General features: G+C 49.3%; 1 protein-coding gene across 2 annotated transcripts in view; it reads left to right on the top strand.

Moving 5' to 3' along the window:
* The window catches only part of FGF16 (fibroblast growth factor 16), a 51,419-nt gene that overhangs the window by 19,870 nt on the left and 10,620 nt on the right, over positions 1-20,929 (top strand). The window lies entirely within an intron of this gene.

Below are 20,929 nucleotides of genomic sequence, written 5' to 3'. Positions count from 1 at the left end.
GACTGTCATACTGTCAGTGACACAGCACCAGCACCTCCTGCAGTAAGGCGTGTCAGTAGTGCAGCAATCACGCTTTTCCGCAGTGATACAGCACCCAAGGGTGTTTTTCCCGCCTACCCCTTTCCGGGTGTGACTGGCTCTCACTCGCCCGCAGAGGGTGCGTGAGCAGCGGGTGCCCTGGTGGCATTTTTCTGCCTTGCTACCTGGCTGAGGGTCATCTGTGGTGCTTGTTGGCCTTAGTGGGTACCCTAGCTGGCTGCCTAGAACTGCTTTGCTGCAGCACATGACTATGACAGGCTTGTGATGTCTGAGGTGGGGCAGGCCTGGGCAGCAGGCAGGAGACTCTCCAGAGGACAGGATAGTGGGACCCAGGGTGACACCAGTGGCGGGAACGTGTACCTGCACCCTGCTCCTGGCGCCATTGTCTGCTGCAGAGAGACTGACGCTGGGATGCACGCGCCTAGAAAACGTTTTCAGACTAGAATGAGGGTTTTCACTCTAAATTAAGAATTATGTGTAATTCCTGGCTTTTTAATCACCTACGTATTGCATTCTGGGAATTTTAGTATTGTAAGTAATGTTGTATGAATGAGTTTAAAATTAAAATAACCATCGTCATACCTGCCAACTTACAAATACATTTCACAGTGTCAGGAGGGGGTGGGCCTTGGAAGGGGTGGGGCCTCATACCGTGAGCTACCCAAGAGACACCCAACTCCCCCCCCCCCCCCCGAAAATAGGTGTTGAGGCTGTTGCACATGTCCTGGGTGTGTTTTTACACCTCTTAATGGACATCAGCTGCTTACAGCAGCCAAAGAGAAGCTGGAAAGCCGCTTTATGCAGTGGTTTTCAGCTTGTCTTCCCTGCCACAGTGTGATTTCGACTCCTCACCGGGTGACCGTGCAAAGGGAGCCGAAATCGAATGACACGTGGTGGCGCCATGAGAGTTGGCAGCTCAGCATCGTGAAAGTGCCAGTGGTGAAGGAGCAACAGGGCCAGACTGGCGCTTGGGTACCGTTTCCACGGTGGGCCAGAGGGGTGTGGGACGGTTTTGCATAAGTGTTGCAATATGAACCCCCTGTAACAAAAGCGGGAAGGGGGCTGGTTTTGTACCTGTGGGGGCCGGTTTTGTTACTGGGCGCCGGTTTTGCAGCAGTGTTGCAATATCTACCCCCAAAAGTGGGAGCGGTGCTTCTCATCCCCCGTCTCCGTCCCACCCCACCCCTGGGATCTGCCAGGGCTGGTTGCTGTTCCCAGTCCGGCCCTGAGTGGCACACATTACACAAGGGCCCTTGGTTGCTCTGTAGCTTTCAGAATGATTATTGAAAGCTTATACCTTCATGTGGAGGAGGCGCGAGCAAGTCATCGACTTTCTAGAACATTCGTCCCTTTGATATTGTTTGGCTTCGTAAACTTTGATGTGTTAAAAAAATCAGTGAAAAGGAGACTTTTGTGGCACCAAGAGAAAAAATACTCATGAGAGGCGTTAAGTCACGGAGAGCCCTGGTTCAGCCGTGATTATTGCTTACAATTAGTTGCAGAGCTAAAAACACAGCTGTGAACGTTTTTAGCACTTTACGATTTAATCCGTCTGCTGTGACCAGGGCTGGGGCAGAGCCTGGCAGCCGCCTGCAAACTCACAAGGAAGGGGTGCCAGGGAGAACTTGCAGAAAGCAAATGTTGCCTTCTGGCTCTCCCCTTCCAGTGTCCATCCTCCAGCCACCAGGGCTGGGCATTCTGCCAGTCTGGCACTTCCCCGGTAGGCTGCGACCAGGGAGCTGCTTTCAGAGCAGAAGGAGCTACCATGACCCAAGCATGGCCCGTATACATAATGTTTGACAAAAGCTTGCCTTCACCAGTGTTATATAGCTAACTGTTGTGAGTATTCCATACCTTGCTAGTTGTCTAAACTATGCTAACCAGTTTACCCTCGCTAGTCGGTGTTCCATCTATTCAGTGCTTAATTTGAGCCAGATATTTCCGGTGCTCAGCACCGGTACTTAATCGTCAACACCGGTGCTTATAGCACAACCTCGACCCAAATGTATTGGAGCGCTTTTAATGAGCACCAGTTAAGGACACATTCATTTTTTGTAGGCACGCAGAGATTAAGTGATTTGCCCGGAATCAAAGGATGTTGAACCTATGCCATTGGGCTGGACTGTTCCCATGAGGCATAGGGTCAAGACTGATTTGCATATGGCTGGGTCTAAACTGAGGTGGCGAAGTGAGCTAAAGAATGATGATGGACTCAACCAAGATTTGTGACTGGGGGTGAGTGTCTGAGAAGTTTCAGCACTCCGTCCATCATCTCCTTGTGTTTGCTTGGTTCACACTATAGTCACTGCTTCCCACAACGGGGCAGGTATTGGCACTGTTGTGTAAGCCACCTTCACTGTGCAGACTACACTTCACAGAATGGTGCCATCGAAGGCCATGTTGTATGAGCCTGTTTATTTTGTGATTTACACTCCCCGAAATGGTGCATGCATTGGCACTGTTGGGTAAGCTGCCTTCTCTTTGCAGGTGCCACTTCTAAGACTGGTGCAGTCATTGCCCATGTTGCACGATCCTGCTTCACTCTGTGACTAACACTACCCAGAATGCTGTAGGTATTTACTCTGTTGTGTAATCCAACTTAATTTTGCAGACAGAACTTCCTAATATGGTGCCATTTTTGGCTAGGAGCCTGTTCAGTTTGTGAATAACATTACCCAGAATGCAGCAGGCTTTCTCACTGTTGCACGAGTTCACTTTACTTTTCAAACAGCACTTCACAGAATGGGCCACACATTGGGCAGTGTGGCACAATCTGACTTCACTTCGTAGTTCAAGCATCCAAGAATTGCGCATAAAATGGGCATTGTTGTGTGACCAGCTTTACTTTGCAGGAGAATGGTGCAGGCCATGCTGTCTGAGCTTGCATCCCCTTGTTCTCTTCACATCCCAGAATATTGAATGCATTGACCCTGTCGTGTGCACCTACATCACGTTATAGGCAGCGCTTGCAGAATGATGCAGATATTGGTTGTGTTGTACGAGTCTGTTTCACTGTGTGGTTGACGCTATCTAGAATGCAGCCGGCATTGGCAGTCTTGTGTGAGCTTGCTTCACTTCACCGACAGCATTTCTAGAATGGAGCAGGCATTGGCACTCTTTCGCCAGCCTGCTTCACTTCTCAGACAAGTTTCCAGGATGGAGCGGGCATTGGCACTCTTGCGAGAGCCTGCTTCTCCTCACGGACAAGTTTCCAGGATGGAGCAGGCATTGGCACTCTTGCTAGAGCCTGCTTCTCCTCACGGACAAGTTTCCAGGATGGAGCAGGCATTGGCACTCTTGCTAGAGCCTGCTTCTCCTCACGGACAAGGTTCCAGGGTGCAGTAGGCATTGGCACTCTTGCGAGAGCCTGCTTCTCCTTACGGACAAGTTTCCAGGATGGAGCAGGCATTGGCACTCTTGCTAGAGCCTGCTTCTCCTCACGGACAAGGTTCCAGGGAGCAGTAGGCATTGGCACTCTTGTGAGAGCCTGCTTCACCTCACGGACAAGGTTTCAGGGTGCAGTAGGCATTGATACCTTGTGAGAGCTTGCTTCACTTCACAGATAGCGCTTTCCAGGATGGAGCAGGCATTGACACTCTTGTGTGAGCTTGCTTCACTTCACAGACAGCGCTTTCCAGGATGGAGCAGGCATTGGCACTCTGGTGAGAGCTTGCTTCACTTCACAGACAGCACTTTCCAGGATTGAGCAGGCATTGGCACTCTTGTGTGAGCTTGCTTCACTTCACAGACAAGGTTCCGGGGTGCAGAAGGCGTTGGCACTCTTGTGTGAGCTTGCTTGGGTTCACAGACAAGGTTCCAGGGTGCAGAAGGCTTTGGCACTCTTGTGTGAGTTTGCTTCAGTTCACAGACAAGGTTCCAGGGCGCAGGCGGCTTTGGCACTCTAGTGTGAGCTTGCTTCACTTCACAGACAAGCTTCCGGGAAACAGAAGGCATTGGCAGTCTTGTGTGAGCTCGCTTCACTTCATAGACAACATTTCTAGAAGGAGCAGGCATTGGCACTGTTGTGTGAGCCTGCTTCACTTCAAAGACAAGGTTCCAGGTTGCAGAAGGCATTGGTAGTCTTTTGTGAGCTTGCTTCACTTCACAGATAGCATTTCTACAAGGAGCAGGCTTTGGCACTCTTGTGTGAGCTTGCTTCAGTTCATAGACAAGGCTCCAGGGTGCAGTAGGCATTGACACCTTGTGAGAGCTTGCTTCACTTCACAGACAGCGCTTTCCAGGATGGAGCAGGCTTTGACACTCTTGTGTGAGCTTGCTTCAGTTCACAGACAAGGTTCCAGGGTGCAGAAGGCATTGGCACTCTTGTCTGAGCTTGCTTCACTTCACAGACAAGGTTCCAGGATGGAGCAGGCTTTGACACTCTTGTGTGCGCTTGCTTCACTTCACAGACAAGGTTCCAGGGTGCAGAAGGCTTTGACACTCTTGTGTGCGAGCTTGCTTCAGTTCACAGACAAGGTTTCGGGGTGCAGAAGGCATTGGCACTCTTGTGAGAGCTTGCTTCACTTCACAGACAGCACTTTACAGGATGGAGCAGGCATTGGGAGTCTTGTTTGAGCTTGCTTCCCTTTACTGACAAGGTTCCAGGATTCAGCAGGCATTGGCACAATTGTGTGAGCTAGCTTCACTTCACAGACAAGGTTCCAGAGTGCAGAAGGCATTGACACTCTTGTGTGAACTTGCTTCAGTTCACAGAGAAGGTTCCAGGGTGCAGAAGGCATTGGTACTCTAGTGTGAGCTTGCTTCAGTTCACAGACAAGGTTCCAGGGTGCAGAAGGTTTTTGCACTCTTGTGTGAGCTTGCTTCAGTTCACAGACAAGGTTTCAGGGTGCAGAAGGCATTGGAACTCTTGTGAAAACTTGCTCCACTTCACAGACAGCGCTTTCCAGGATGGAGCAGGCATTGGCACCCTTGTTTGAGTGTGCTTCACTTTACAGACAAGGTTCCAGGATTCAGCAGGCATTGGCACGCTTGTGTGAGCTTGCTTCACTTCACAGACAAGGTTCCAGAGTGCAGAAGGCATTGGCACTCTTGTGTGAGCTTGCTTCACTTCACAGACAGCGCTTTCCAGGATTGAGCAGGCATTGGCACTCTTGTGTGAGGTTGCTTCAGTTCACAGAGAAGGTTCCAGGGTGCAGAAGGCATTGGCACTCTAGTGTGAGCTTGCTTCAGTTCACAGAGAAGGTTCCAGGGTGCAGAAGGCATTGGCACTCTTGTGGGTGCCTGCTTCCTTTCACAGACCACGCTCCACAGTACAGTGCAGGCATGGCCATTCTGCACACACGCCATTGTTTGATGGCTTGCTTGTGTGCATTGCCCAGAAATCTGATCTCTCTCAGCTCTTATGCAGCTTAACACACTTGTGCATGCAGCAGGTGGGCGGTAAGCGGATCTGAGCATGCTGCCCCCCTTTAACAATGGCACGCACAGGCGAATGTGGGCAGGGTGCCAGGAACAGAAGGGCACCCTGTGCAGATTCCCTTGTGTGCCAGCGCCAGCTACTACCAGCGATTGTCTGTGTCAACATAAACAGAAAAGAACTAGCGATGACTGTTAGCACAAACAATCCATGGAATGCCAAATGGTGTGTGCATTACAGGTAATATATCCATCTGAAACAAGTTTTAAATTATTGCTCGTAAAATGGGAAGGGTTAGGAAGAGCTCTAAACCCTCAACATTAGTTTGGTGACTGAGGGATGGGTATGATGTGTGTACTCCTGCATCTGATCAACATCTGTCATAAAAATGCCATTCATAGATATTGAACCAATTATTAGCGTCCTGGATGGATGATCGAGATCGCTTCAACCAATCAAAGCACGTAGAAGGCGGGCACTGACCACTGATGTCTGCCAGTGGGGGCGTGGGGGGATGAAGCAGGGACATAGGGCAGAGAGGGATATTTGGTCTGTTTGCCTGCATTGGGTGGCATTCGCCAATAACTTTACGGTCAGGCATTAACAGCTGATAGTTGCCCTCCCCCTCATTAACCACTATTAACACTTTGAGCAGTGGGCAGTAGAAGCACCATCGGCAAGGAGACGTTGCTAGACTGATTGATTCGTTCTGTTGGTGTTGGCCTCAAGCTAGGCGTAAGGATGTTAATGCTAGCGCGGGCACAGTTCTGGCCACAGTTTCTGAGACTGGTGTTGCTAAGGTAGAGTAATTGTTGCTTCTACTTTTAATCTCATGAATGCCAGCATTGACTGTGTTGGCAGAATCCATAGAGGCTTCTCATTGGTCCACAAGAAGGAGGTCAGCAGAGATGCAGGGGCAGATTCATGTTAACTGGCGCATCCCCAGGGATGCGCCAGTTAATGTGCGCCACAGTGCGCCACAGCTCCGCCACCCATGGTGCGCCGAATTTATAATGCGGCGCACCATGGGGCAAAAACGGCACAGATGCGTGACGCATCTGTGCCGTAAAGGTGGCGCATTGCTGGAGTAGTGACGCAATTGCGGCGCAAAGAGGCGCAAGGGCCTCATAAATCTGCCCCGCAGTGTTTAGGGTTCCAGCTCCCTAGCGCTTCCATGGTCGACAATTCACCAAAATGCCAGGGGTGGAAGAAGTGACATTACACGCCATTTGACCTTTACTTTGACTCATACACACATGCTTACACATACTAACACTATCACACGCTCTTGTGCACATAAACCCAGTCTCATCCGCAAGCATGCATACAACATACATTTTACTGCATTTTTTATTTTCGCAAGCATGCATTCAACATACATTTAACTGCATTTTTTTATTTACCTTAGCTTCCACATAGGGTCTTATTCCAGCTAATGTACTCAATTTTTCATTACAATAATAGTGAATAATAAAATGTATTCACTATTTCTATACAAAAAGAAATTGACAGAAGTCAGGCGAGTGGAGCTCCAACCAGTGTCCATTAGGAAGAGCTGTCTCTGTGTTCCAGGCACTGATTTTTCCACCTCTGAGGCCAGGGGTCGCAGCTGCGACCCTTGGCGACCCCTAAATGACGTCCGTGAGTATTACCCCTCTTGCTTTTGTGTAGACATCTTCAGAATAGCTATTCGCAATATGGAGTAGATATATTTATTTCACATTGACGTGCAGTTTTTTTAGACCACAAGCAAATAAATGGGCGAAAACCAGTGTTCTCTGCATTGGCCAAAGAGAGCCACAGTGTATCTTCACCACGGTGAAAAAAGGCTCCTTCGCAACCCCTCCCACTCTTCTCAAGACAGTAAAACTGATATCACTTCAAATTCCAGAAATAAATGGAACACCTAATTTTCTGTTTTCATGAGAAGAATGGTGTGAAAGGAATTTATTGTCTTTGATTTATAGGGTTCCAGTAAAGAGCTTCAAAAGTATTTTCATTTGAAAGCCATTGTTTTTCGGATGACTGTTCCTATGACCTTTGACCTTAGATTCTAGGACGAACTCCAAAATGGAAGGAAGTTTTATTAAACTTAAAAGAGGACATGCCGGACAGCTCTAGTTCACTCTATCCAAGGAGTATCTCCCTCAGGAAATAAGTGAGCTATTTTGGGACCATTTCTTAAGGAAGTCTTAAGGGACCAGAAACACAATATGAAAACATGCATCTTTTCACCATTCAGCCTGTTATGCCAACTACCAAAGGGGTCTCAATCCAATCCTTTCCCTTTCAAATACCTCTAGCTTGTGAGCAAGAGTCAAAACAAAGCAGAAGTTGCTCTCATTGTGGAAAAGAGTATAGTGGACATGGAAAACCAAATCACATCAAAAAAACTTACAATTACCATCAAAGTAGAGTGTTATTGCTCACAGCATCAGGCAATAACTGCTGTTAATGTTATTATCCTTTGGGGCGTGGCTAGCCGTGCTGCGAGATGGCCGCTCGTTGAGTGAGCTCCGCCGGCTACAATAATTAATCCTGCTCTAATCCTGTTCCTGGCGACTGCGGACCCCCGCTGCCTCGGGGTTCGACAGCGGACACCTCCATAGTCCCGGAGTGAAAGTTTGGGACACACCGTGGAAGCAACGCGGGGACTAGAGCCATTCCGCTTTTTGCCGACCTGCACGCCCGACCTGCTACTGGGCGGAAGTGCTCAGCCCTGGGCGACACGGCGCACTACAGCCCGCGGCTTTGCGGGCCTCTGGCTACCCGGCGACCGGAATAGGGACAACTTGCTGACGGCGGCGCCGGAGCTTTGACCAATCCTAGGCGGACCCCTGCAGAGCCCTGAATCGGTCATAGGCACTGGGGTCGGCTGGGACACGGAAGACGGCCGGATCCCCTGCTTGTCGGCAGATCTACTTGAGACGCGGGACTTGGCCCGTCACTGTCGCAGAGAAGACGCACGGTGACCGTGACTGGGGCAAACAGGTGAGCACCCCGCTACAACCACTGGCAGAGTCGGACGGGGTACAGCGGACAGCGGTGCGCGTGGCGGAGCCCCCGCTGGCGCCCTCGTGCCCTCACAACTAAGCTTAGGTGGTGCCGGTGTGCATACCTAATGTAACTGGCGCAATACCTACACTACTGCGAGACTGGGGGGCTCCGGCCCTGTCATTATATGCCGGCCACCTGCCCTGCCACCTAACTGAGCGCGGCGCCGCTGCAGTAAACTACGCAATTAGCCCGCCATTTTGAGACTTGAGGTGGGTCTGCCTGGCACGCTGCGGACACCGCGTGTACGGTTCACACGCTCCACTGGGACCTGGACACTAGGCTGCAGCTTCAAGACCCCCGAAACTGCCTGTATAATCCCTGCACCACACAGATCGACGCAACTTACTCAGTGGGCCGCTGTGTTCCCGAGCCACCCACTGCTGGGGTCCCACCGCCGCGATGGGGAAAAATGAAGCCAGGCAGTCCAGGATCAGTTTTGACAATGGTCGTCCTCCGAAGAACCCTACTACAGAAGCGGGAGGCGGCGTGGCGTCGTCGCAAGGGTTGCCGGCCGATATAGACTTTGGTGCGCTTATCATGGAGGTGAGATCCGGTCTGAAAAGTATCGATACCAAGCTTGACGCCATGTCTGCGCAACTGGAATCTGTGAAATCCAAGGTTGACGTGCATGAGACTCGGCTAGACTGCTTGGAAAACAGACAAACTGAATGCTGTGAATTCCAGCAGCAAACCAAGCAACATATCACATCTCTGGAACGAGAGATAGGCATTTTGCGAGCCAAGTCAGACGATTTGGAAGCACGTTCCCGTAGATCTAATATACGCATAACGGGAATTCCGGAGACGACAAACATCGACAAAATGGAGTCATATGTGGCGGACCTTTTGCATGAACTCTTTGACCCACACCTGTCTTCAGTCTTTACGGTCGAGAGAGCGCACAGATCGCTAGGGAAGAAACCACCGCCAGGGGCTACACCTCGGCCTATCCTAGCTAAACTGCTCAATTACCAGGACAGAGACTTGATCTTACGTCTGGCGAGAGAGAAGGGCAAAATCACCCATAAAGGGAACAACATCTCCTTTTATCCAGACTTCACCCCCCTGGTGCAAGCGGCCCGTAAGGAATTTCTACCGGCGAAAAAACTATTCCTACAGGCAGGTGTGCCGTACTCTCTGCTGTACCCGGCAAAATTGAAAGTACTACATGACAACACTACCCACTTCTTTACGGATGCGAAATCGGCGCTCAAGTTCGCCAAGCACATCGGCGGAGCGGGGACTAGGCGAAGATCGCCCAGACATGAAGACACGACGGAACAGCTAAGTGACATTGACTGAATGTTGTGCTGGTGTCGGAACCGAGACATCGTGGGTTTACCACCTCGTGTATTACATGGGTTGGTGCAGACACTTCCCGTTCACAGATGCTGCGTGCAACCTGGATGCGGGTTGGGTAAGGCCCTGTCTTGTCCCCGGACTTCCGGCTGCATTTAATGGTGCCCTGCTTCCTCTGGACATTTTAAATATGGTAAGACCGGGGGATCCCGGGGCGGGGGGTTCGCGGAACTCATGGACCCTTATCCCTAATTTGTGGCCACCCTGTTCACACGGGGGAGTACGCTGGGCACACCACGCCCCATGGGGTGCCTCCCGTTCTTTTTGCTGTTGGTTTTAGGGTTGTTGGGGTATTTCCACGCTACGCGTGTGAGTTTCTGGGATATGTCACGACCTAATTGGGGGGTTGCTGCGGGAGGGGGGTGGTGGGGGGGATTTCTCGAGTTGCGAGTTTTTGTTCGTATTAAGTGCAATGTACTACTACACATGCTTATATATTTGCGCGCTGGGTCTGCAGATGTGATGGCTGGGCACTCGTTTGGCCTCTGTACGTGGAGATACGTAGGGGGAATCCTCTGTTGTCCTGCATTCTAATGGGGGGTATCAAACTCTGGACTTGGAACATTAGGGGCCTTGGGGACTACAAGAAGGCCCGTTTACTGCATGGCATGTTATCCAGACACAATGTCGATATTTGCTTCCTACAAGAAACTCATTTAAATGTGATCCCCTCGGCCCGATTGAAAAATTCCAGATGGGCACATGTCTATTCCTCCATCTACTCCAGTTATGCGAGGGGCGTTGCCATACTCATTCGCAGGGGGCTGGATTGGAGGGAGCTCTCGCAGATACGTGATGCGGAGGGGAGGTATGTTTTGATACATGGGACTCTACAGGGGCGTCCCATTGTCCTGGCTGCAATCTATGGCCCCAACGTGGACGATCCTGATTTTTTCAGGAGTGTTTGGGCGAAGATTGAGTTACTACATTGCCAGACGATTGTACTGGGGGGAGATTTCAACGTTGCATTGAATGATGACATGGATCGTGAGGGTGTGAGCAGGCCACAACATGCTAGAGCGCGCCAGGCGATATTTGATGTCATGAATGAGGGTCTGCTTTTGGATGTGTGGAGAGCTAGGAATCCGGGGGTCAGGATGGGGACCTGCTACACCTGCCACAAAGCTGCCTGGTCTAGACTTGACTTCTGGTTGGTGTCTCCTGAAGTTGCGACATGGGTGTCAAATGTAGACATTATGGCTAGGTCGCTGTCGGACCATGCTCCGTGTATGTTAGAACTGAGCCCTCCCGACACTCTCCACAGGGCGTTTCATTGGCGCCTTCCCCCTCACGTACTCACAGACCCAGTGTTCGTAGAGGAGATCAGAGAGGACATCACTACATATTTTGAGGAAAATGCTGGATCTGTCCCATCCGAGGCTATAGTCTGGGATGCCTTCAAGGCTGTGATCAGGGGTCAGTGTATAGCACGGAAAGCAGGGGTCCTTCGCTCCATAAGGGACACGCTAGCTAAACTTGAGGGGGAACTGAAGGATCTTGATGCTGCTTTTAGCTCGGATCCGTCGTTGGAGAATGCTGGCGCTCTAAAAACCAAACTATTGGCCTTCAATGAGGAAGCGGAACGGGAGGTGAAATTTCTGGGGAAACAGGCTGAGGCGCGCAGATACGGGGAAGGGGATAGACCAAGCAGGACCCTTGCCAGGCTGATTACTCCTCGCACAAATTCAAACTTCATACACACTGTTTATGATACATCCGGACACTTAGTGACGGGCCAAGAGGCAGTGTTAGGCGCCTTCGCTGACTTCTATGCTACCCTGTACACCTCAAGACAACCCACAGCACCGCCTTCACTGAATGACTTTCTTGATTCCATAGCGCTCGTATGGTTCAACGATAACCACAGACAGTACATGGACCTCTCAGTCACAATCCAAGACATCACCCAGGTAATTAAGAGCATGCCGGCCAACAAAGCCCCTGGCCCGGATGGCCTGACGACCTCCTTCTATAAAACCTATGTAGCTGAACTGGCGCCGAAACTACACTCTGTATTCGTCGAGGCTCTTGAATCTAATACCCTTCCGGACTCCATGCGGGAAGCTCTGATTATCACGTTACTCAAACCGGATAAAGATGAGCGACAGCTGGACTCCTACAGGCCCCTATCGCTTATAAACGTGGATGCTAAAATTTACGCGAAGGTCATCGCAGATCGGTTACAACCGATGTTGCCCATGATTGCGCTTCCAGACCAATCGGGATTCATCCCTGGCCGCGCGACATCACATAATCTCAGAACCATCTTCTCTGTCCTTCACTATTTACACCCATCTGTACAGGCGGCGGTGGTGTTCCTTGACGCCACCAAGGCCTTTGACTCCCTGGAATGGCCCTACCTCTTCCGTGTCCTAGGACGGATGGGCTTCAGCCAGAACTTCATGACACTGATCAAGCTCCTGTACACAGAACCCAGAGCCCGAGTGAGCGTTAATGGCCTCATCTCCAAACCGTTCAATGTCTCAAGAGGTACTAGGCAGGGTTGTCCTCTATCCCCGCTACTCTTTGCGATAGCAATGGAGCCGCTTGCGGCCCGTATAAGGCAACACCACACCGCCAGAGGCATTGGATTTAGTGCTAGGAGCTTACTGATTTCGCTATACGCGGATGATGTCACCCTGTACGTCCTGAATCCTACAGATAACCTGAATCCGCTACTCCGCGAGTTTGTGAGATTTGAGGGCCTGGCGGGGATCTCCATCAACTGGGCAAAGTCGGTGGCGTTCCCACTGACGGAGAGCACTGCTCGCCCTGCCCCTGATTACCCCCTCAGATGGGAGACGGAGGCGGTCAAATATCTGGGTGTCTGGATCAGCCGAGATATACAGGAGTTGTGGTCACTGAATTTCGGGAGAGCGGTGGACTGGCTGGAAGGGAAGGTCGAGGTTTGGAACAAACTACCGCTGTCTCTGGTCGCGAGGATTGCACTGACTAAAATGGTGGTTCTCCCCAAATTCTTATATTTGTTTGTCAACGTACCACTGCCTATGACAGCGGCCTTCCATGCTCGTGTACGCTCATTGCTGCTGAAACTGGTGTGGGCCGGCGGTCAGGCCAGAGTCTCCTGGGACTTACTCACGCTTCCACTACGTCAAGGGGGCCTGGGTGCCCCTGATCTGAAGCTATATTCCCTCTGTGCGCAGGCCCAGTTCCTGCATTTCTGGGCCTACCCCACCCCGTACCAGCCGCATGTGGCGGTGGAACTGGCAGTGGTCGCCCCATTGCCCCTTCAGGTGGCATTGTATGGTAAAGTCACATGTCCGTCGCGTGAGGTGGACACGGTGGAAATGGTCCGCTGGTCCTGGCGTGAGCTCCAGAAGAGAGCCGGTCTCCCCCTGCTTTATGCGCCAGCCATCCCCTTGAGAGGTAACCCGATGCTGCCTTGTCTGACGGCAAGGGGTGGTGTCCTCTCCATCCGTGACACTCGCCTTCTCACATTTGCTGACTTATATCCGGACGGTACTTTCCTCGAGGTGTCCGCTGGTGGAGAGGACCAGCCCTGCTCATTTGCTGACACACTATTGCATCACTCACTTAGGGAATCTTGCAAGAAGATGGGACCGAACTTCCCGGAGGAACCCTGCACACTGACCGCCCTCCAAAACTTGCTATCACGACCTTCCCCTAAAAAGCTGGTGTCCAGACTGTATAACAGCATGCAGGACCAGGCCCCGGTGACAGAGGCTACGGCCAAACACGCTTGGACTGCTGACCTAGAGACTCAGCTACCGGACGCCACATGGGAATATTGCTGTGCACAACTAACAGCCCTATCCCCTAATTATCGATTAAGGCTTATCCACTTCAAATTTTTACATCGATATTACCGCACTCCGACACTATTACACCGTATGGGTCTCCGGGAGAACGCTTCTTGCTGGAGATGTGGGGGTGAGGATGCGACCTTTATTCACATGGCGTGGAGCTGCCCCAAGTTGTGCGCGTACTGGTTGGAAATTTTTACTGCCATTAATCACATCATACAGAGAAATGACTCCCCGTCCCCACTGCTGGGTTTGCTGGGGTATGTTAAAGACACTGCACCCTGCGACAGGAAACTGCATGCGTTGCTTCTTCTATACGCCAAACGTCAGATTGCACTACACTGGGGCAGGCCGGGTCTCCCCTCCTTCGAGAGCTGGATTAGGGATGTGACTTATGGCCACACACAATTGGCACACTACTGGGAGACCATGCCCACCGCTTCCAGACCCACTGACATATGGGGCCCGTTTGTGCAGTGGACTGCAGCGCGCGCGAGATCGGACACCTCAGGTACTCCGAGCGCTGCGAGTGTTTCAGACGACATGGGCTGAGAGTGCGCGCTGCATGGGTTATCGATTGCCGTCCCATGGGGTGGCGCGGTGGTGGTCAGGTCCTACCCTGACGCGCGCCCATCATTTGCTGCCCCCACGGGCCCCGACCGTGTCCCTGACCTCCCCCTCCCGCTGACCCTCCTGTAGCCTATTGATTGCCCCTTCCCCCCCTCCCCCCACACGCCCTTTTGCCAATATGGGCACAGAGGAGATGATCTTGCACACACGCCCTGACTGTGACCTGCCCTCTATCTGTGTGATCCGTTGTGGGCCCGCGCATCTCTTTTGTGGACTGAAGTGTTGTATGAATGCTGTTTCTTAGTACTTGCACCTATGTTTAGACGGTTTTTGGGTTAACTTGTTGGGGGGGTCCTGTTGGGAGAATCAATAGTGCTGATAGACATATCCTATCCACGGGCCGCTGCAGCGGATAGTTGACCGCTGCTTCTTTAGGAGCGGCTCCCCATTTGTTGTTATCTTCTAATTGTCTGTGGCACTATGAGAAAAGCATGACCATTTCCTTGCTGATACTGCACTGCGCACACTATAGATTTTATTGTAATTCATGTTTGTATCTGCTTGACTGACCAGGTCGGATGTCGGCCCCTAGATTGTTTCTTTGCACTTTTATGTATGCTCTTATTGATAGCGGCCTGCCTCCGGGTTGTTGGCGTGACGCAGTGTGAATCTTCTCTTTCATCTGTTTACACTACAAGTCTTGCAAATAAAAAAAAAAAAAAATAAAAAAAAAATGTTATTATCCTTTAATTATTGGCTTCGAGCTGTAGGTGAAGGCCTATAAGGATGGAGGTGGTAGTTAACAGCCATTATCCGCCTACTGCTAAGGCAATGAGTTATTAGCATCCCTCAGCTCAGCGCCTAGAAAAGGGCAGTACTATAGGTAGCATTAATGACGCCTCCATCACCTCTATCGCTTCTCTTGTGAGCATCCCACTCTACTTGCAGCACCATCTCCAGACCATCAACCTCCTCCAGCCCATCCTTCCACAAGAGCGCGTCTAGCATAGGATGGGATCATTCATCATTGGTGGGTAAAGGAGGGGGATTCTGTTACGGATCCAGGACCATTACCGCCTCCACCTCACTACTTTCACGCTTTGTAATTAAAGCGCATACGTCTGCAGGTCCCACCATCGGCCACTAAAACACCCCCTTCTTTCAATGGAATGGTCCTTCGCCGCATTCTTCACAAGTCATCGTAAATTTACCAAATCCCACAAAAGTCACGACATCCCAGACAGCCCTCCAAGTCATTGATACCGCCGCGCCACGGGGACTGCGAAAAGGCCATTTCCCTGACTGGAGCAGAACAAGATGAAACAGGAGCTGAAATTTGATGGGGGATAGGGCTCAGGGACCGCCTTTTAAATCTCGCGCCTGAGGCGACTGTGAAACACCTATTAGAACCTGGGATTACAGAAATTCCCGTTAAATGCCAATACTGGCTCATAGAGGGTGAGACTTTTGCACCTGTGAAGTCACTCTCCCCACTCACATACATGTCCCCTCCAGTGCCTAATTTGTCAGAAAAAATTAAGTGCCAGGGCCCTCATCAGGAGGACACTGGAGCCTATACCACACATTGCCCCTGCCAGCGCTGCCAATGACAAACCAGCTACTAACCATCACACCCTACAAGTGCGGCTATTGAGACTATTCCAGGCCCCCAAGGCTATAAGACTAGCATGGGCGTGAGATAATAGTCCTTTTTAACGTATATTGAATTAACCCCCAAAAAATGAAAGGTTGAGTGGGCCCAGCAGAGGTTCTAAGCTGAGAACTTTGACTGTCTCCCAACTTTTTCATGACATTCAGCTGCACCAACAAGCATTTACAATGCAATCGGTCTCGCTATTTAGCTACGCAGCACATTAGCCTGGGTGCTGAAACATCTACTGTTCTTTAACATGGAGGGAAAGTAAGCACCAAACTGCGTGATATGCCAGGTATGGGAACACATGGAGAGAAATATTGCCTTTCACCGGGAAAGGGTGTAGTCCAAAGCTCTGTTTTTAATATAAAATCAGGGCCTTCGGTGGTCATATCACTAAAAATACAAGATTGAAAAAAAACAATTATTGTCTACGGGTGCTCATGGAAGACAATTTTTATGGACTGGAACCTAGAGAATGCTAAAATGATTCTGGTATTTTACTCACCTCTGCTGGCCGTTTTCTATCAAGAAAGTTAAATTGAGATAGTTGCCAGAAAAGTTTAAAAAAAGAAAGTCTCCCAGCACAAAGCAATTCTGGTATTTACTGACCTCTGCTGGTCGTTTTCTGTCAAGACAGTTAAATAGAGGCAGTTGAACATAAAAAAAAGTCCCTAAGCGAGGCGGACAAGTCCTGGGGCTGATCTCCAGAGCCCACAACGTACATACACATATAAGTGTATAATAAGTATATACGAAAGTACATACCGAGGTCTCAAATGCTCGACCTAAAAATGACTATTTACATGATGCACACAAGAAACTGAACTGCTTCTAGAAACTGAACATCAACAGATAGTATTAAGCGACTCAATAGAAGGAATTTTATAATCAGCCTGTGAAAGGTGAAACTCTGGGCGGCCAGTGCATGGATTTCAGCCTGTGTGAGGTGCATTGGGCCCTCACCTTGCTCAACTATCTCACTGGCATCATCGGTAAGTATATCAGGACAAGAATGCGGACATTAACAATGGCGAATGCCTCGTGCGCCCTGCCTGTGTCAATGCAACATCCATGCCCGGGGACATTGTGGCCCTGCGCAGAAGCAAGTGTGGGGCTGCGACAGCGCTGCTTGGGGCTAGAACACCACATGCAAGCTACAGGTCATGGGATACATGGGTGTAGCATACCAATGACCATGTGTTCATGCATGACCACAAGTTCCTCTGAGGCAAGTGGGAAAGTGCAAAGCTCCAGATACATCTGTGCAGCAGGATGCATACTCAAGGTCAGCTGGCCTGCAGCCTTTGTGCGCTGCTTATTCCAGCGCTGTTTGGTGCGCAGTTCCAGGCGTTATTTTCACGCCGTGCTATGCTGTCTCTCCTGTTGCTAAGGGCGACAGCCTCAGGTAACCAAGGGGTTTTACGCGCAACACAAAGCACACTGCTGGAGCAACACACTATTTACTCGGATTCAACATCTTCTAGTTAATGGAGCGGAACAGAACTTCGAGGCACACTCGTGAGCTCTGCTACTTTTGCAGCACAATCTCCCCTTCAGAATCCAGGGTTCAGTTTAGCATCAGATGCACGAGCTCACATTTCATTACATAGCACATGGCGACGAAGAGTAAATCGAGACAAAAACTTCACGGGAACCAAATTAGGCGAAACACCAAAATCGGTATAAAACATTGAGCGAGAGTAGGAACATTGTAATAAGGAAAAGTGTACGTTTTATGGAGAAAAGACAGAACATGTAATGGCAATTTCAAAGGAAGTTATGGGGATCTCCCCTTGTAAATAAAAAGTTAAAAAAGCGGGTAATTCCCCTGAAAGTTGGAAGTAGTGGAAATTAACATTGATTTAAAACAAAAAAATCGTCTAATGTTAATGCAAAAATAATAAAACAAATAGGGACCCGAAATGAATTACCCTGAGATTAATCCCGAGTAATTATCGGTACAGTTTGAATCTCATGGAACCGATGGGTACTCTGTGGAAAGAAGGGAGGGGGGTTGTGAGGGGCAGGACACCAGCCCTGGTCTCACAAACACATCACTTTAACTTTTGCCCAACCTTCTCTCCTACCGCCTTTGAAGGTCTTGGCCCACAAAACAACTGGCTATCCATGTGCTTGAGCTGTTGCGAGGCGCTATGTTTGCTTCCTGTCAGATGTAAGGATAGGTGGGTGAATGAATACCACTCTCTGGAGGCCCACAGACAGTGAGCGATAAACTGGAATTATTATACCGACTTAAAAATTCACTGAACTCTTTAATTTCACGTTTTGAGACCCAAAGTGGTTCATAGCCTATCACCTCAGACATAAGTAAATCATTCAACACTGCACATCTGATTATAATAACATAGGCAGAGCTTGACTTCACCATCATTTAGGGTAGAGAACACAAACGGAGCCAACTTCTTAAATTACTTCGTTGAATTGACCCTACCTCCAAACCGCCAATGAGATAATCAAGTGGTTGCATGCAACGCTTTGAGTAAGTGCAGCTCGTAGTTTTCATCCCACCTTCCGGCAGGGTCTTCAGACCCGCCCAGCAAGTGACCCTGGTTTTAGTTTACGGTAAAGGGCTCTTAACTACATGGATTGGGGAGCAGGGAGACGTCAACAGGTAGAGCAGTTATTTAAAGCTTTCCCTATTGTAACAACTTTTCTAATTGAGTCTCAGGATCTCCCCATGTCTACTCCATGGATACTACGTGTCCCCATCCAGGGCTTGAAATAGAAAAATAGAAGTGCAGGTACTCTGTACCACAGTACTGGCTTGTTCTGAGAAGTGCCGGTACTCTCCAATTAAAAGTATTATGTCTCTCTTAAGAAGTGCTAGTACTCTCTGTCTCAAAATAAAAGAGTGCAAGTACTCAGTACGGGAGAGCACCGGCCCATTTAAAGCACGGTCCCCAGCCCAGGAGCCTCCAGTCTGTCCCAATCTGTCCCAGTGTGTCCCAATCTCTCCCAGTCTGTCTCCCTGAGGCTGCTCCCCTCCATGCTGTCAGCAGCCAGACTAACAATGGAATTCCAAGGAATTCTTTAGCATTGCAACAGCTGAATAAATCCTGCCCCAATCGGAGATATAAATCTCTTGAGCTTGTGCACAGGCAAAGGAAACCCCATAACATGCTCATGTTACAGCAGCTTCCAACACGGTAGAACGCGGGAAACGTAGAAAAGGGACACATAAAACTAGAGAAATACTGTTTTCAATAAGAGGTTAGATACCAGTTACAAGAAAGCAATCCGGGGTGGAAAAGGTAACTATGCCTGCAGCCAATGTAAGCCAACCAGAACTCTGCCCTTTGTGTCTGCTGTGCGGTTTCTGCGCATGGTTTGACATTAATTCTTATATGTTAAGTTATTGACATTTCTATAGCGCTTTCAAACATTATTATGGCACTTGGCACTTTCTTCATTTGGGGCCCTTTTATGTAGAACTGGAAGAGCCACGTTTTGATTGTATATGTTGTGTTTGGTTGTGTGATTAGGAAAATGTTTCCATTTATTCTTATTGATCAGACTTTTAGGATTATTGGAAGAATGTTAAGATCTAATAGGGCAGAAGTAAGCATGTGACCACTATGAAACCACTAGATGGCCTGCCATTTAGAATGTCATACTGCAGAACACCAGCATAAAAATATCTGTGAAGTGTTTTTTTTATAGGTTTGTGCTTTATCACGGAAAACAAGAGCACGGTTTTGTGCAAGGAGTGAAGGGAATTGTTGGCCTGTGAATATTTATTTATTTATTTCTAATTCATAGTAGCATGTTCTGTTAAAAGAAAATAAACAATACCTTTAAATACCACATTAAAAAACACAAAGGGCATATTATCAAGAACGGTGTTAAAATTATCGCCGCTTTAGCGACAGGAAACTGCCGCTAAAGCGGCGATAATGAGCTTGTTAATATGCCCTTGAGAATTCCCATAGAAGACTATGTTTGGTGTGAACCTGGGCTTCTATGGGAATTCACAAGGGCATATTATCAAGCCCATTATCGCCACTTTAGCGGCAGTTTCCTGCCGCTAATGCAGCGATAATTTTAACGCCAGTCTTGATAATATGCCCCATAGTAAGGTGCGGGTTTCAACAAAATACTGTAAACATTAAATTCTCCAGATTTTCCAAGACATCAAAACCAGATAGGTTAGGGAAAAAGAGAAATATGAGATTGTGGGGGAGGAAGGGTGATGCCTGAGGCCTGCCTGCTTCTATTTTATAAATGGGATCATGGGAGAGTTTACAGAAAATTGAAAGTAAGGTGGACTTGTAGAATGCTACTTCTCACCCGTGAGGGTGTCCAGGCGCTGAGTAGGTGTGTGGTGAGGCTGGGCCCGAGTACAGTGAGTCTCAATGGTCCCACGAGAAGAACAAATTGAAAAGCCAGGTCTTCAGCTTCTTGTAGAATTTAAGAAGTGAGGATAAGCTCCCGAGGTGTTGGGGAAGGCCGTACCAGGATTTGGCAGATTGGTGGGAGAATGATCAACCGCCCATTCTGCTTCTATGGATACAGAATGGACCACACACAGTTTATGTCTGCACTCAGCCTGGAATTTCCGCACCCCGAGTATAAGCTCCGTACACAGAGTGTAAGCTCCACACCCAGAGTGGAAGCTCCACACCTAGAGCAGAATTTCCAGCATTGGGCCTGAATCTCCGCTTCCAGGCTGGAATACCCACAATGCATCAGATATAGTCAATAAACACCTGATTGTGGGTATTCCAGCTCAGAAGCGGAGATTCCGGCCCAACTGTGGAAATTCCTCTTCAGGTGTAGAGCTTCCACTCAGGGTGTGGGGCTAACACTCTGGGTGCGGAGCTTACACTTCGGGTGTAGACATTTCGGCCCGAGTGCGGACGTAAACTTAGGACAGTCATTAGTGCATTCTGTGAATACCATGAATAGTAAGTTTAGGATTTTGTTGTAAGTTAGTTCTAGGAATCGGACCTTGGTGTATTAAATGCATTGAAATGTTAAGCATTGCAAAACTCTACTCCTTATAATACAATAACACACTGCATAAGTAAACTAGAAATGACACGACTGTAAGTGTTTTAACTTGTT

This window comes from Lissotriton helveticus, chromosome 4_1 (assembly GCF_964261635.1).
Source record: "Lissotriton helveticus chromosome 4_1, aLisHel1.1, whole genome shotgun sequence".
Classification (NCBI taxonomy): domain Eukaryota; kingdom Metazoa; phylum Chordata; class Amphibia; order Caudata; family Salamandridae; genus Lissotriton; species Lissotriton helveticus.
This window is presented reverse-complemented; position numbering and strand designations above follow the sequence as displayed.